The sequence below is a fragment of the Chlamydotis macqueenii genome, chromosome 28, assembly GCF_036417535.1.
Source record: "Chlamydotis macqueenii isolate bChlMac1 chromosome 28, bChlMac1.mat, whole genome shotgun sequence".
Lineage (NCBI taxonomy): Eukaryota > Metazoa > Chordata > Aves > Otidiformes > Otididae > Chlamydotis > Chlamydotis macqueenii.
This window is the reverse complement of record NC_141583.1, coordinates 390,571-402,634: the sequence shown is the minus strand read 5'-3', so window position 1 is coordinate 402,634 and position 12,064 is coordinate 390,571.

Genomic DNA, 12,064 nt, shown 5'->3' with positions numbered 1-12,064 from the left:
AGAAGGGTTTGGGTGGGAAAGGACCTTAAAGCCCATCCAGTTCCCCCCCGCCCGGGGCAGGGACATCTCCAACCAGAGCAGGGCGCTCGCAGCCCCGTCCAGCCCTGGGACGCTGCCAGGGACGGGGCACCCACAGCTCCTCCGGGCGCCCTGGGCCAGGGCCTCACCGCCCGCACCGCGGAGAATTTCTTCCTTGTATCTTGGATGGGACGGAGGAGCACAGAAACCTTCACAGCTGGGAGCTCGCTGTCCTGGCAGCGTCCTCCACCTGCTCCAGTATGCTCGCAGAAACCCCAAAAAGGACGAAAAGTTGCTAAACCGGCCTCAGAAAGCTGCTGCTGTGAGTCCTGACCCGCTGTGGGGGCTGCCCGGCCCGCTGGAGCGGGTGCTGAGGACGCTCGGTGCTGGGCAGGCTGGCACCAAGGCAGCGCTCCCGGAGAGCCGCGTCACGTGCTGCAGCGACGCTAATCCCGTCGCGAAAGCCTGCGCCCCACGCTGCGCCCACTAATCCCCCCTTGCTGAGGCGGCTGTGGCGCTGCCTCGGTGAGCCCCGGGGTGTCCTGCGCCCGGTGACCCCTCCGTGGGCGCACCCGGCCGCGGCCACTTCCTCTGCCTGCTCCTGCTTCGGCCCTGGGGATGCTCGTGTGCTCCCTGCTCCGTGCAAAAGGGTGCTGAGTGCCGGACCCCCCCGAACGCGCTCTCAATAGAGGCTGATATCAAAACGAGCAGGGCTGGGCCGCGGCGGGCACATCCCAGCTCCGAGGTCAGGACGTCCCAAGAGCTCGAGCAGGCACGGCGGTGCCGAGGAGGAGGAGGAGGGATTCGCCTCCCTTGGTCAACCCGGCCTCGGCGCAGCCGCGATTCCTCAGCACGCGCAGACCTCACCGGCAGCGCTGAGGTAGGTGAGCGGCTCCAGCCTGCCCGCGTCCAACTCGGGGTTCAGCGCGGGGTTTGCCGGGCGCCTCCCCAAAAGCCGGCGCCTCCCCAGCAGTGCCGGGAGCCTTTGCAAGGCAGCTCTGGCCGGGATGGCGCAGGCTTCGCGTGCTGAGGGATAATATTGTCGTTCCTTTCCAATGGTAGCAGCTTCCTCGTGGGAGAGGGGGAAAAAAAAGCACAAACCAAACCGGGGAGAAAATAAGAGGGGAATGTTTGCCGACTGTCTGCTGAGCGTTGTTGCTGTTTGTTGTGTTTCTGCGGTTGCTCTGGCGACGCGGGGGAGAGATGCCAGGCTGTAGCATCGCGGGTACCAGCGCTCCGTGGCCAGGCGCCCGCGCTCGGCTCAGCTCGGCGAAGCTGCCGGCCCCGTAGCCGCCCCGGTAGCCGCCCCCGGTGGGGATGGGGCGTTTTGAGGGGGGTCACGTTTTGCGCCCAGCTCAGCTCCTTCCCTCCTGGGTGAGCCCGGGACGGGTGCTGGCTCTGCGCCCCTGGGCCACAGCATCCTCCCGGAGCGGGACGAGCAAAGGGAGAGCGGCTGCGGGTGGATGGGTTACCCTTGCCCACGGGAAGGCAGCCAGCCCTGCTGCTCCCCGGGAGCCCGGGGGTGCCCCGCAGCACCCCCAGGGCAGAGCGGACCCGCAGGTGGGCGAAGGCTTTGCCCCGGGAGCCAGGAACCGCTCCGCGCCGGCAAAGCAGCGCGGGCGACGGGCGCGAGCCCTTCAGGGGCTGCAGCAGCGCCGAGCTCCTGGGGACGCGGGCAGCGTCCTCCTGAGCCCGCAGACCCCGGAGCTCTGGCAGTTATTCCCACAAGCCGGGGGTCCGGGGGCTCTGCCGCCTTCCATCCCGCTCTGCCCGAGCAGCGCCGGCACCGAGAGGCTGCAGCCTGCGGTGGAAAGGGGTTTAGTGAAATGGTCGAACCGCCGCACCCCGAAACAGCGCTTGCTCGAACCGAAAGGGGAGGCTCGAGCAGGAATCCTGCCCTGGGCTGGAGCCTGACTCATCCTCCTCCCAGTGCTGGGGTCAGCGCTGGATTGCAAACAAACGCAGCACATTCCCACTGCTCGGTTCTGGGAACGTGCTCCGGCCCAGCGTGGAGGGCAGGGACCCGGGAAGGGGTCGGGTGCCCGCCTGCCCCCTCCCACCCCAGGAGCAGGGGGGTTTTGGTGGCACTGGAGCTGTCTCGGAGAGGGGGGCAAAACCCCGAAGGCTGGGAAGGGGTAAACGCCCCGTCCCTCTGCCGAGGGTCTGAAAAATCCCAGTGCGTGGAGCCTCCCTGCCCTGTTCCCGACGGAGAGAGCAGGGATCAGGCCCCAGTTCCCGCGTCCTTGCTGTGGCTCCCAGGTGGGACCCAACTCCCGTTTCCAGCCCCGGGGAGCCCCATCCCCTCCTCGGCACACGGCCCCCATCGCAGCACCTCTGGGTGCAGCGTCACCCCAAATCCGGGCATTGGGAGCAAGGACACCCAAAGCCGGCAGAGCTGGGACTGGAAGGCACAGGGTGGGGGACAGGGCAGCGCTTTCTGCCCCAAAAAAGGTCCCAGCGCGGCACTGAGTGGGAGCAGGAGCCAGGCTCCTGTTTTTTTTTTAAAAAAAAACGAATCTCCCCTCTGCTGTGCTCCTGCCACCCTGTCCTCAGCCTTGTGACCCTTCCGGGCTGGCGCTCGGGAATGTTTTCCCCCCTCGTCAACTTCTGCTTGAATCAGCGGACGTGAGTCACTGGGAGGAAAGAAAGGGCTCGGCCGAGCCGCACTCCGGCCCGCGAGGGCGACGTCGGGTCCGTTTCGGTGCGAGGGCCGATGCAGCCGAACGCCACGGGCGGGGCGTCGCAGACCCCTTCGCCTGCGAGGAGGCACACGTTCGCCTCCGTCCCACGGCTGTCCCCTCCCTGCGCCCAGCCCAGGGGTGCAGCGCGGCGGGAACTGGTCGAGCCGGCGCACCCCGTCCCGGCAGAGAGGGGAGATTCCTCTGGCGGGGAGGGCGACCCTCGGGGGGCTGCAGGACACGCCTGCGCCTTCATCACCGGGGCGGCCATCGCACCCCGAGGGGACCGGGTCCCGGGGACGTGGGTCCCCATCCCAGGGGACCATCGGCGGGGAGAAGCGGGCAAAAAAAACCCTACCGCAGCTGGTTGGCGCATTGCTGCGGGGTGGAAAGACGGAGGGGAAAATAATCGCTGCGCGGTGGGTTTGCTCCTCCCGGCACTGGGTTAGGGGAGCAGGCGGGCGCGGGTGCCAAATCTCGGCTGGATTAAAGAGATCAAGCAGCTGAGGGATTAGGGAGTCAAGAGCCGAGCCACCCGCGGGGGGGAGAACCCCGTGGCGGAGGATGTGCCGGAGCGCCGGAGAGAGGAGCGCGAGGCCCGGGCTTTGCAGCGATTAGATAAGTGACTCGGGGCCTCGGAGCGATTAGAGGAAGAAATCAGGTTTTACACCGATTAGGTAAAGTCCCGGGTGACGAGATACAGGGCGGCCGCAAGGAAAGGTCCCCGCGGTCCCGGGGACAGAGAGGGCTGAGGATTGATAACGGAGCACCGGGGGCCGGGAGCAACGCGATAGGAAAACAAACCAGGATCAATTAGCCTGGGAAAGAGGAGAGGCCGGGTGATAAGGAGAGCAGGGGAGCGGAGCCGGTACCGCCAACCCCTGCAGCTCCCGGGATGGGGTGCAGGAAAACGGTCCCAGCTGGATCCTCCAAGGGCTGTGAGGTCCTGGGGCACCAGGCTGAGTTTAATTCACTATTTCAGCTCAACATTAGCGTGGGTAAACCCCCAGCCTGGCCTAAAAACGAGTTTATTGCCGGCTGCAGCTAGCGCGAGCCCCGGGTGAGCCCCCGTGGGATGCAGCGAAGCCTCTCCAGGCCTTGCTCCTCCGACCGAGAGGAGCAGGAAGTTCTTCATTTCGGAGAATTCCTGTTTTCAAATCTGGTTTCACTCCGGGCTCACGCCGCCGCACACCTGGAGCGGGGCGACTCCCTGGAAACGCGGTGACACCGGGGGGCTCAGACCCCGGTCCCGGCCCAGATGCTCTGGGAGCCTTCAGATACGGGCGCCAGACGAGCGGGCAATTAACTCGCTCAGCGGAGCCTTGAAATAATTAGACCAAGGAGCGCAGCGCCGGCAGATGAGTTTAGTGAAGAAGTGGGAGTGTTGGAGAGATGGAGATGAGAGGGGTGATCAGGTCTCGGCACAATTATCTGGAGAAAGTCTGCTCCAGACTGATTAGAGGAGGGGAAAAGAGCTTTCCGGGCAATTAGGTGAGGGAATCAGCTCTGGGCAGGAAGAGAACAGAGCAGGGAGGAGATCGGGGTGGGAGACAGCGAGTACCGCTGCTCCCGAGCCAGACACGGGAGCCCGACGAGGGCTTTCCGCCGTGGAGGCAGGAATGAGGATTAGGGGGGGATTAGGGAGCGGAGGTGGGCGCTCCGCGGGCGCCCGGCGCTGGGGAAGAGGGAGACAGGAGGTCGTCCCTGGGACCGAGCGGGAGAACCCGATGGGGAACGGGAGGAAAGAACTGCTGGGGTTGGGGCTGAGGCACCGCAACGGCGCTGCTGGCCCCGGCGACGGAGCAGCGGGGTCGGCCGTGTGTCGCAGCGGGGCAGGGAGCTGGGCGCTATTTCCAACCCGTCACGCGGCAAGAGGCTGCCGTAAGCTGTAAACCGGGATTAGTCCCCGCGCCCGGAGGTGCGAGAGCCGGCAGGCACCTTCCGCAGGAGCGACTTTGACTTTGGGGCAGGGAACCAGCAGGGAGGGAGCGCGGCGTGGGGAGAGCGCGGCGTGGGGAGAGAGCGGGGCCGGCAGCCGCGGGGATGTGCCCATGGCGCCTGGCCGAGCCGAGGGGAGCAGGCACGCCCCCCCGCAGCAGCTGTACCCCGGGTTTTGGGGCGCTGGCCACCGCGTGAGAGGCAGCGAGGGTCGGCTGCAGCTCAGGGGCGCATCACAGGTCAGCGCGGCCGCAGCCAGAAGGGCCCGATCCCTTGGGAACGGACACGTTTGCCGTATATCTCCCTGGAACTGGCCCTGGCTTGAATTTGCAGGGCTCCCTGAGGCCAGGCGCTCCTTCCTTGCCTTTTTTCTTTCCTACTTTTCTCTCTTTTTAAAAAAACTTCTTGCACATAAAAAAGGAAAGCGGAGGGCGGCAGCGCAGCATCACCCCGGGCACATGATGCTGACTCCGGCGCTGCTGGAAGGGGAAGCTGCGGTTTGGCTGCCGGGTCGGATTTCGGCCTCTGGAAACGGCCCTTTTGGAAAGACAAGCGTGGCCTCGCCGAGCTCGGCCCGGGGACTCGCGCGCCGGCGGAGGGGACGGCTGGAGCAGGAGCGAGGGACCTCACGAGCAGCGATGCTCAGCCCCTGGCCGCTGCTGCACCGCGTCCTCGCAGCGACGGGGCTCAGCCTGGCCGCTCCGTTCCCACCGGGGCGCAGGGAAAGCAGCTTCCACGCCGCTCCCCGCCGCAAAGCGTCCAAGGCAGGCGACGCGCTGGGAAACAAGCCCTACATTAACCCAAGCACCCTTGCAGGCCATGGGGATTTCTTAAATTTTAAAATTTGTTTTGTTTTAGTTTGTTTCATTTAATTTTATTTTGTTTTCTTTTGTTTCATTTTGTTTTCTTTTGTTTTTAATTCACTTTTTCCCCTCTTGATTTTCACTTGTGAGGTTTTGCCGCAGCTCCCAGCATCCGATTGTGCATGACGGAGCGCAGAGCTGGGGCCAGCCGGTGAAGGTCTCCCAGACGCCTGTCCCTCCCAGGCGCCGCAGCCCCGCTTTCAGCGGTGGCGGGGAGGCTCTGACAGATCTCCCTCACCCTCTGGCCTCGGCGCTGAGCGCGGGGCCGAGCCTGCTTTCTGTGGGGTGACAGCGTTATCTGGGACACAAGCAGAGCCAGGCTCTGCGCTGGTCCCTGTTTCGCCGCTGGCGGTGGCTCCTCAGGAGATAGCGAGGGGAATCGTCCCCCCGGGACGCCACGTCCTCCCGGCACTGGGATGGAAATGGCTGCGTGCTGTGCTGCGAGCCAGTGATGCCCCGGAGCGGCGTGCGGGTCCGTCCCGCGGCGGGGCTGAGGGCGCATCCTCCTCCCAGTGACGAGATGCTGCTTTTCTTCCAACCCTAATGCGCATCTCAGTGTTTTCACGATTTTTTTTTTATTCCCCCCCCCCTTTCCAATTCTGATGAGAAATGTATTTGGGGAAAATAGAAATATTTAGACATTTCCCTGACAGGCAGTAGAGCTGGAAGGGTTCTGAAAGATCTCGCGGTACGGCATCGCGCACGTGCGCGCTTACGAAACCTGGGCACAAAGAGTCGGGCTCAGGGAACACGGGCGTCCTCGGCAGCCGCGCGCCGAGCTGCGACATGAGCCCCAAAGGGTGGGAGGTTGGCTCCTTCTCATCTCTATAAAAATATACATTTTACTTGGCGTTGTGCATCCGTCAGGGCTGCAAAGGGAGCTGGGGTTTGTGGCTCCCGCCAGCCACCCGCTCTCCCATTGGCAGGGCGACTGGGTGCGGACAGGGGCCGGGCCGTTTAAACCCTGGGGGGACTGGGGAGAAGCCCACCCACAGCCCTGCGGTGCCGCCAGGGACCTCGGGGGTGTCAGTGGGGGCTGCCAGAACAGAGCGACCCTCCTCCGTGCCGCGGGCCCTGGGACGAGCCCAGACCTCCCTTCCCAGGAGGCAGAGAAATCCCCAGCCCCGAAACTTGCCTTCCCCACCCCGTTTTCCTCCCGCTCACGCCCTCCGGTTTTGGTCACGGGGAGATGTCGGCCGCGGAGAAGGGCTGGCCGCGTCGCCCCGAGCGGAGGGACGGCCACCGCGCCCTGCGCTGGGGAGGGGACGGGTCTCGTCCTGCACCCTCTTCGGGCGTGTTGCTGGCGCGAGGGGAAATAAATGCGTTTCACGAGTTCGGTGGCTGCAAGGTCTCCGCTGCTCTGGATCGCACGCGGCCTCTGAACTGCCAGGGTGGGGACATGCTGGGGCAGGGCTGCGGCGGTGGGACGAGGCATCCCGGTCCCTGGCCCCTGCCTGTTCCCAAACCGCCCCGTTGTCCCCGTGTCCCTTCAGGAGGGGACCCGGCGGCACAGTTTTACCCCGCAGCCATGTCTCTTCTGCCTCGGCCACCCTCGGGTGGGCCCTCACTGCGGGGACAGCCCCACGGGGGACGGGAAGGACGGAAAGGGGAGGCGACGTGGCCCTGGGATGGGGTCTGCGAATCTTCCCCAGTTTTGGGGTCGGGCTCGCTGGGAGCACGCGTGTCCTTGGGCCGCGCAGGCGGAGGGTGTCGAGGCAGCTTTGTCCCCGGGGTCAGGGCGGCGGCGGCAGGGAAGCGCGGCCATGGTGGCGTTTCCTGTCCATCCGTGCTGGCTCCGGGGGCCGGGCGGTAGGCTGGGGGGAGCCCCGGGTCTCGCTGCCCCTTTCCCACAGCCCCCGCCCGCATCCCGGCTCCATCGTTCGCCTGACCCCTGATTACACTCCGCAGGCTCTGCATCGCTGCTGTTGCCCCGGCAACGTGTCGTCGCCACAGCAACCGTGACAACCTTATGTTCATTAATTTAAAAAGGTTCACAGTGTAACAAATGAAATAGTTATAAGCTTGTCAGGGTGTTAAGGAGCAGGGGCTGACAATTCGCCCCCCCTCCGCCTGTGCCCAGCGCGGTTCCAGCCCCTGGCGCAGCTCTGCCCCGTGGTGCCCACCCCAGCCCCTCCATCCCAGCCCCTCCATCCCAGCCCCTGCACCCCAGCCCCTCCATCCCACCCTTAATCCCAGCCCCTCCACCCCACCCTTAATCCCAGCTCTGGCTTTTGGAGCGTTCTGGCAGCGTGGCCTCGCTGGGTGACCTCTCCGGGACAGGCAGAGCCGGCGCACGGCCGGGGGCTGGATGCGGGCGCTGGGGGCCGCGGCAGAGGGGGTTCGGACCAAAGGTGCCCCCTGCGCCGCAGCATCCGCCCTGCGGCATGGCCGGGGTTACCCCGCCGTCCTTCCCCGGAGTGAGTGCGGGGTCGCTCGTGGAGGACAATTATTTTCACGCACTGTTAGGATTAATACCTTCACCTTTGTACCCAGGATGGTCGAGAGGCGCAGGGTGAACACCACACACATTATTTTTTTTTATATCCGTATCTTGTTTCCTTAGGAAACACGGCAGCACCCAGACCCCGAGCAGCCCGCGTCCTGCGCTGCTGGAGGTCCGTCCCGGGCCAGGCTGCCGGCGGGTCCGCACGGCTGTCGCAGACGCGAGGCTGATGAAGCCGCGGCAGTGGATACCGGCTGGGTATCCGGCCCTCACTTCGTTACGGATTATTTTGCTGAAATCTCAGCAGGCTTCAGGTTGGCCGTAACCCTTTAATCTCAAATAAAGACTTTTGTAAGTGGAAACATGAAAGGAACTGGTTTAAAAAAAAAAAACAAAACAAATCTCCTGCCATTGTGATTGCACTCGGTGAGCTGAGAATAAGGTCATTTTTCAGCAAAGCGGCCGTTTTAGTTAAAAATAAAAACGGTGAATTCTGGGCCGTGTTTGTTCCTGGTGCGAGCTGGTGCTGGGATTGCGCGGGTTTTTGCCAGCTGGGACCCGGCTCCGACCACTCGCGCACGTGGTCCCTTGCGCCGGCAAAGCGTCGTTCTGGGGACCAGGTTTGGTCCCTGAGCTGCTCCCCCCGCGCGCGGGAGGTGGTCGTTGCCGCAGTTCCGGCAGCAGGGTCCGCACCCGCTGGTTTCCGAGCCCAGCTCTCCCCGTCCCTGCGGGCAGGAGCCACTGGCGGAGCATCCGCGCGGCACCGGGGGACATTGGCGGCCGCGGCCCCGCTCTCCGCCTGGCGCTCTGGGGCCGAGCAGCCTCCGCGGGCAGCAGCGGGAAGAGAACTCTGGTGAGCACCCGCGGGTGCTCGGCTCCTCGCCATCAAGAGATCCTTCAAAATCTTTCTCAATAATTAAACGAGCAGGGCCTAAAAATAGCACCGAGGTCTACTATACGTGGCAGGATAATTTCAGGGGAGAATAGGGAACAAAATGTCCTCTGTGTCCCAGCCCTCCCCCTGACGACGTGGTGGGTGCCGGCCGGGCACAGCGAGGGTGCTGGGTTTCGGGAGGAAGGGTCCGGCGGTGGGCGGCCAGGCTGCCCCCCAAAGCGGCCGGGCTTGGGGAAGCTTTGCTCCCTGGAAGAGGTGCGCTGGCAGTTTTTGATGTGGTGGTGGTGGCTTTTGGAAGGGCACGGCAGCCCCAGCTGGGGGTCCCGGGCTGCAGCAAGGAAGGGACCCGTTTGGGCTTGGAGGCTTCTCCTCCGCCCCGGGCAGCGGGCGCCCCAGATGTACCCCGAAATAAGCCGGTGGCACGGTTGACCACCTCGCCCGAGACTGAGATGCCGCAGCCCAGGAACAGCATCCCCAGGCGCGGAGCCTGAGCCTTAAACGCTCGCTCTCCCAAGCCCTCGCTGATCTTCAAAGCTCCCCGCGCAACTGCAGCTCTGCGGCTGAGCCGATGAGCCCACGGCGCGGAAGGTGAAGGTGCTACTCCAGGGAGAGGGCTGCAAGGGGACGCCCGGGGCTGGGGAGGGCTCGGCCCCTCGGGGCGCAGGGATTCGGGACCGGGACCGTGCCGTCCTGTCCCTTTGGGCTCCTCTGTCCCAGCCCAGTGGTGCCAGGGGACAGCGATGCCAAACGGGGCTGCAACTGCCGCTCCGAGTGCGCTGAATCATTCCGGCTGTGAGACGGCGGAGTTAGCCGGGATGCCGCGCCAGGAACGCCGCGAGCTCACTGCGAGCTCTTCTTGCAGCGTGGAGGAGCCCACGGGGAGACAGGGAGCAGGGCTGGACCCCGGGAGAGCGCTGGGATGCTCAGAAAGAGGAGAAGGGGAAGGGATTAGGAATGGACAGCAGCCCCGGGGCAGCGTCGCTGCCTCTCAATCCCCGGTTTGGGGCACCCCAGGACCTGCCCGCTGCCCAGGCGGGGTTCCCAGCTGGGCCTCCCAAAATTCCCTCGCAGCGAAAGGCGAACGGCTCAGCCGCGTGTTGCATAACCAGGGAAAAAAAGGCGTCCTCCGGAGCCGAGTGGCTGCCGGCCAGCGTTTGGCATTAAAGTGGAGCAGAGGATTCCGGGAGGGGAGCGGGATTAGGCAGGGAGAAGACCGGATCAAGTGAGCAGCAGCCTGGCTACGGCCTTGCAGGGGGTCACGCTCCCGAGGGCTGTGCCTGGGAGGGCTCCAGCCTTTTTTGGGGCACAAAGCACGGTGGCACGCAGCCGAACCCGCGGTGTGGAGCCCCGGGCACCTCCCGTCCTCATCGGGGCTCGGCAGCTCTGGGACGGGCCGGACCCGCGGCTGGGAGGCCGCTTTGGCTCACGGGTGATAAGGACCTCGCCCAGGAGAGGGGTTTTTTGGGGTGTGTGCGCTGGGCTCCGTGCAGGTTTGACTGGCTGGGCGATGGGGAAGGTGCCGGGCCCTTTCATTAGGGCCAGGCGTGCACGCAGGAGGTGCAGACGGCGTCTCAGGGAGGGTTTGCAGGAGGGGACCGGGGGTGCACAGCAAAGGGGTCCCGGCTGCAGAAACCCAGACCTTTGCGCTCTCCGGGCTGCAGAGCAGGGAGCTGCTCTGGTTCTCGCGCCCCAAGACCTTAAGGCTTGTAACTTCTGGGAGTTCCTTGAAATTGGGCTGCTCCCAGTCAGCAGCTGCTCCCACACGCGGAGGATGTGCCCTCGCCGGGGTGCCTGCTGGAGCTCTGCCCCGCAGCCGCCGCCTGCACCAGGAAAGGGAGCACGGAGCCGCGGTGTTCTGCTGTGGAAGAAGAAGGAGAGATCCAGTTAATTTGAAATTGCAGGATGCTCCGCGGTGCTTTTTTTTTTTCTTCTGAGATATAGACGTTTTCACAGCCTCAGTTAGCTGATAAGCTGCGTGCTGGGCTGAACCCTCAGGGGTGCTAAAAGACGCCTGCCTTGCCGATAAACCCCGGCAGCGGGAGCGGGGGATGCTCTCGCTGCGCCCGCTCTGCCCCAGCTGCTGCCGTCCGAGCTGGAAACCTCCAACGCCAACCAGCAAAGCTGCCGCCAGCTCGGGCTGAGCTGCGCCCCGGCCGGGTTTGCTGCCTGGAGAAGCTTTTGGGTATTTCTCCTCAGGGTTCAGTCCCGGCGGTCACCCCAAGGAATGCGGATCCCGCACCGTGCCGTGCGGTGGGGGGGTGAAGGCAGCTGCGCCGGCGGTGCTGGCAGACGGTCCTGAGCCGCGGCTGGGCTCAAGGCTCAGCCGATGCTGTGGGACAGCAGTGGGGTCTTACCCCCCGCTCCAATTTATCGTGACCGGTGGCCCGGCGATCTCTGGGCTGGTCCGAGCCTCCAGCCAGCCCTGGCAGCCCGGTTCCGGAGGGGGTGACCCCCACTTCGGCTCCGTGCCCCGAGCCAGCACCCACGCCAGCCTCAGGTCGGGGACCAGGGCGAATCCTGTTTTAAGGCAAAAGGTTACGGGCGGGAAGGAAGCAATCACAAAGCAAACACCACGGCGTGCTCCAACCGCACACAATAAATAGAAGGGAAGGGACAAAAATAGCCCCCGGGGCTGCAGCGTGGACACGGAGAGGAAGCAGGGCTGTTTCGGGGCCAGGGGGTTGCTCTCCCCCGCCGGCGCGAAGCCCTGAGTCACGGGTTCGGCTGACGTCCTGCCGCGCTGCAGCTGTAAGACAGCGTCCAGGAGCAGAAACGATGAGCAGGCTTTTAGGGCAGGCACCCGAGCCCTTGCAAAACTCACTGCAGCCCACACCTGAGCCCTTGCAAAACTCGCTGCAGCCCACACCCTTGCAAAGATCTGGCGCTTTCCCTGCGTGCAGAACCTGTTCCCAGCCACGTTGCATCCTACCGCGGGCGCAGGTGAAGCCCAGCTGCACAGGCACATGGGGGGTGTGGGGGGGGGGACGGGACAGGGGGGCCGGGGGGGCAGCACCCCCTGGCAGGGGTCCCGCGCCCCCCGCCCCGCGCGGCCCCGCTGCTGGGGCGCGCAGCTGGAGGCCTCGCCAGGCCCTGCCGCTTTAAACCTGCCTCTCCCACGTGCTGTCTGGTTGTGCTGGAGACGGTGACGCAGGCGGGACGTCAATGGACGCGGTGGGAGAATTTAGACTTGGAGAGGAAGAGGGGGGCAGGGAGGAAGGGACCGTGAGCG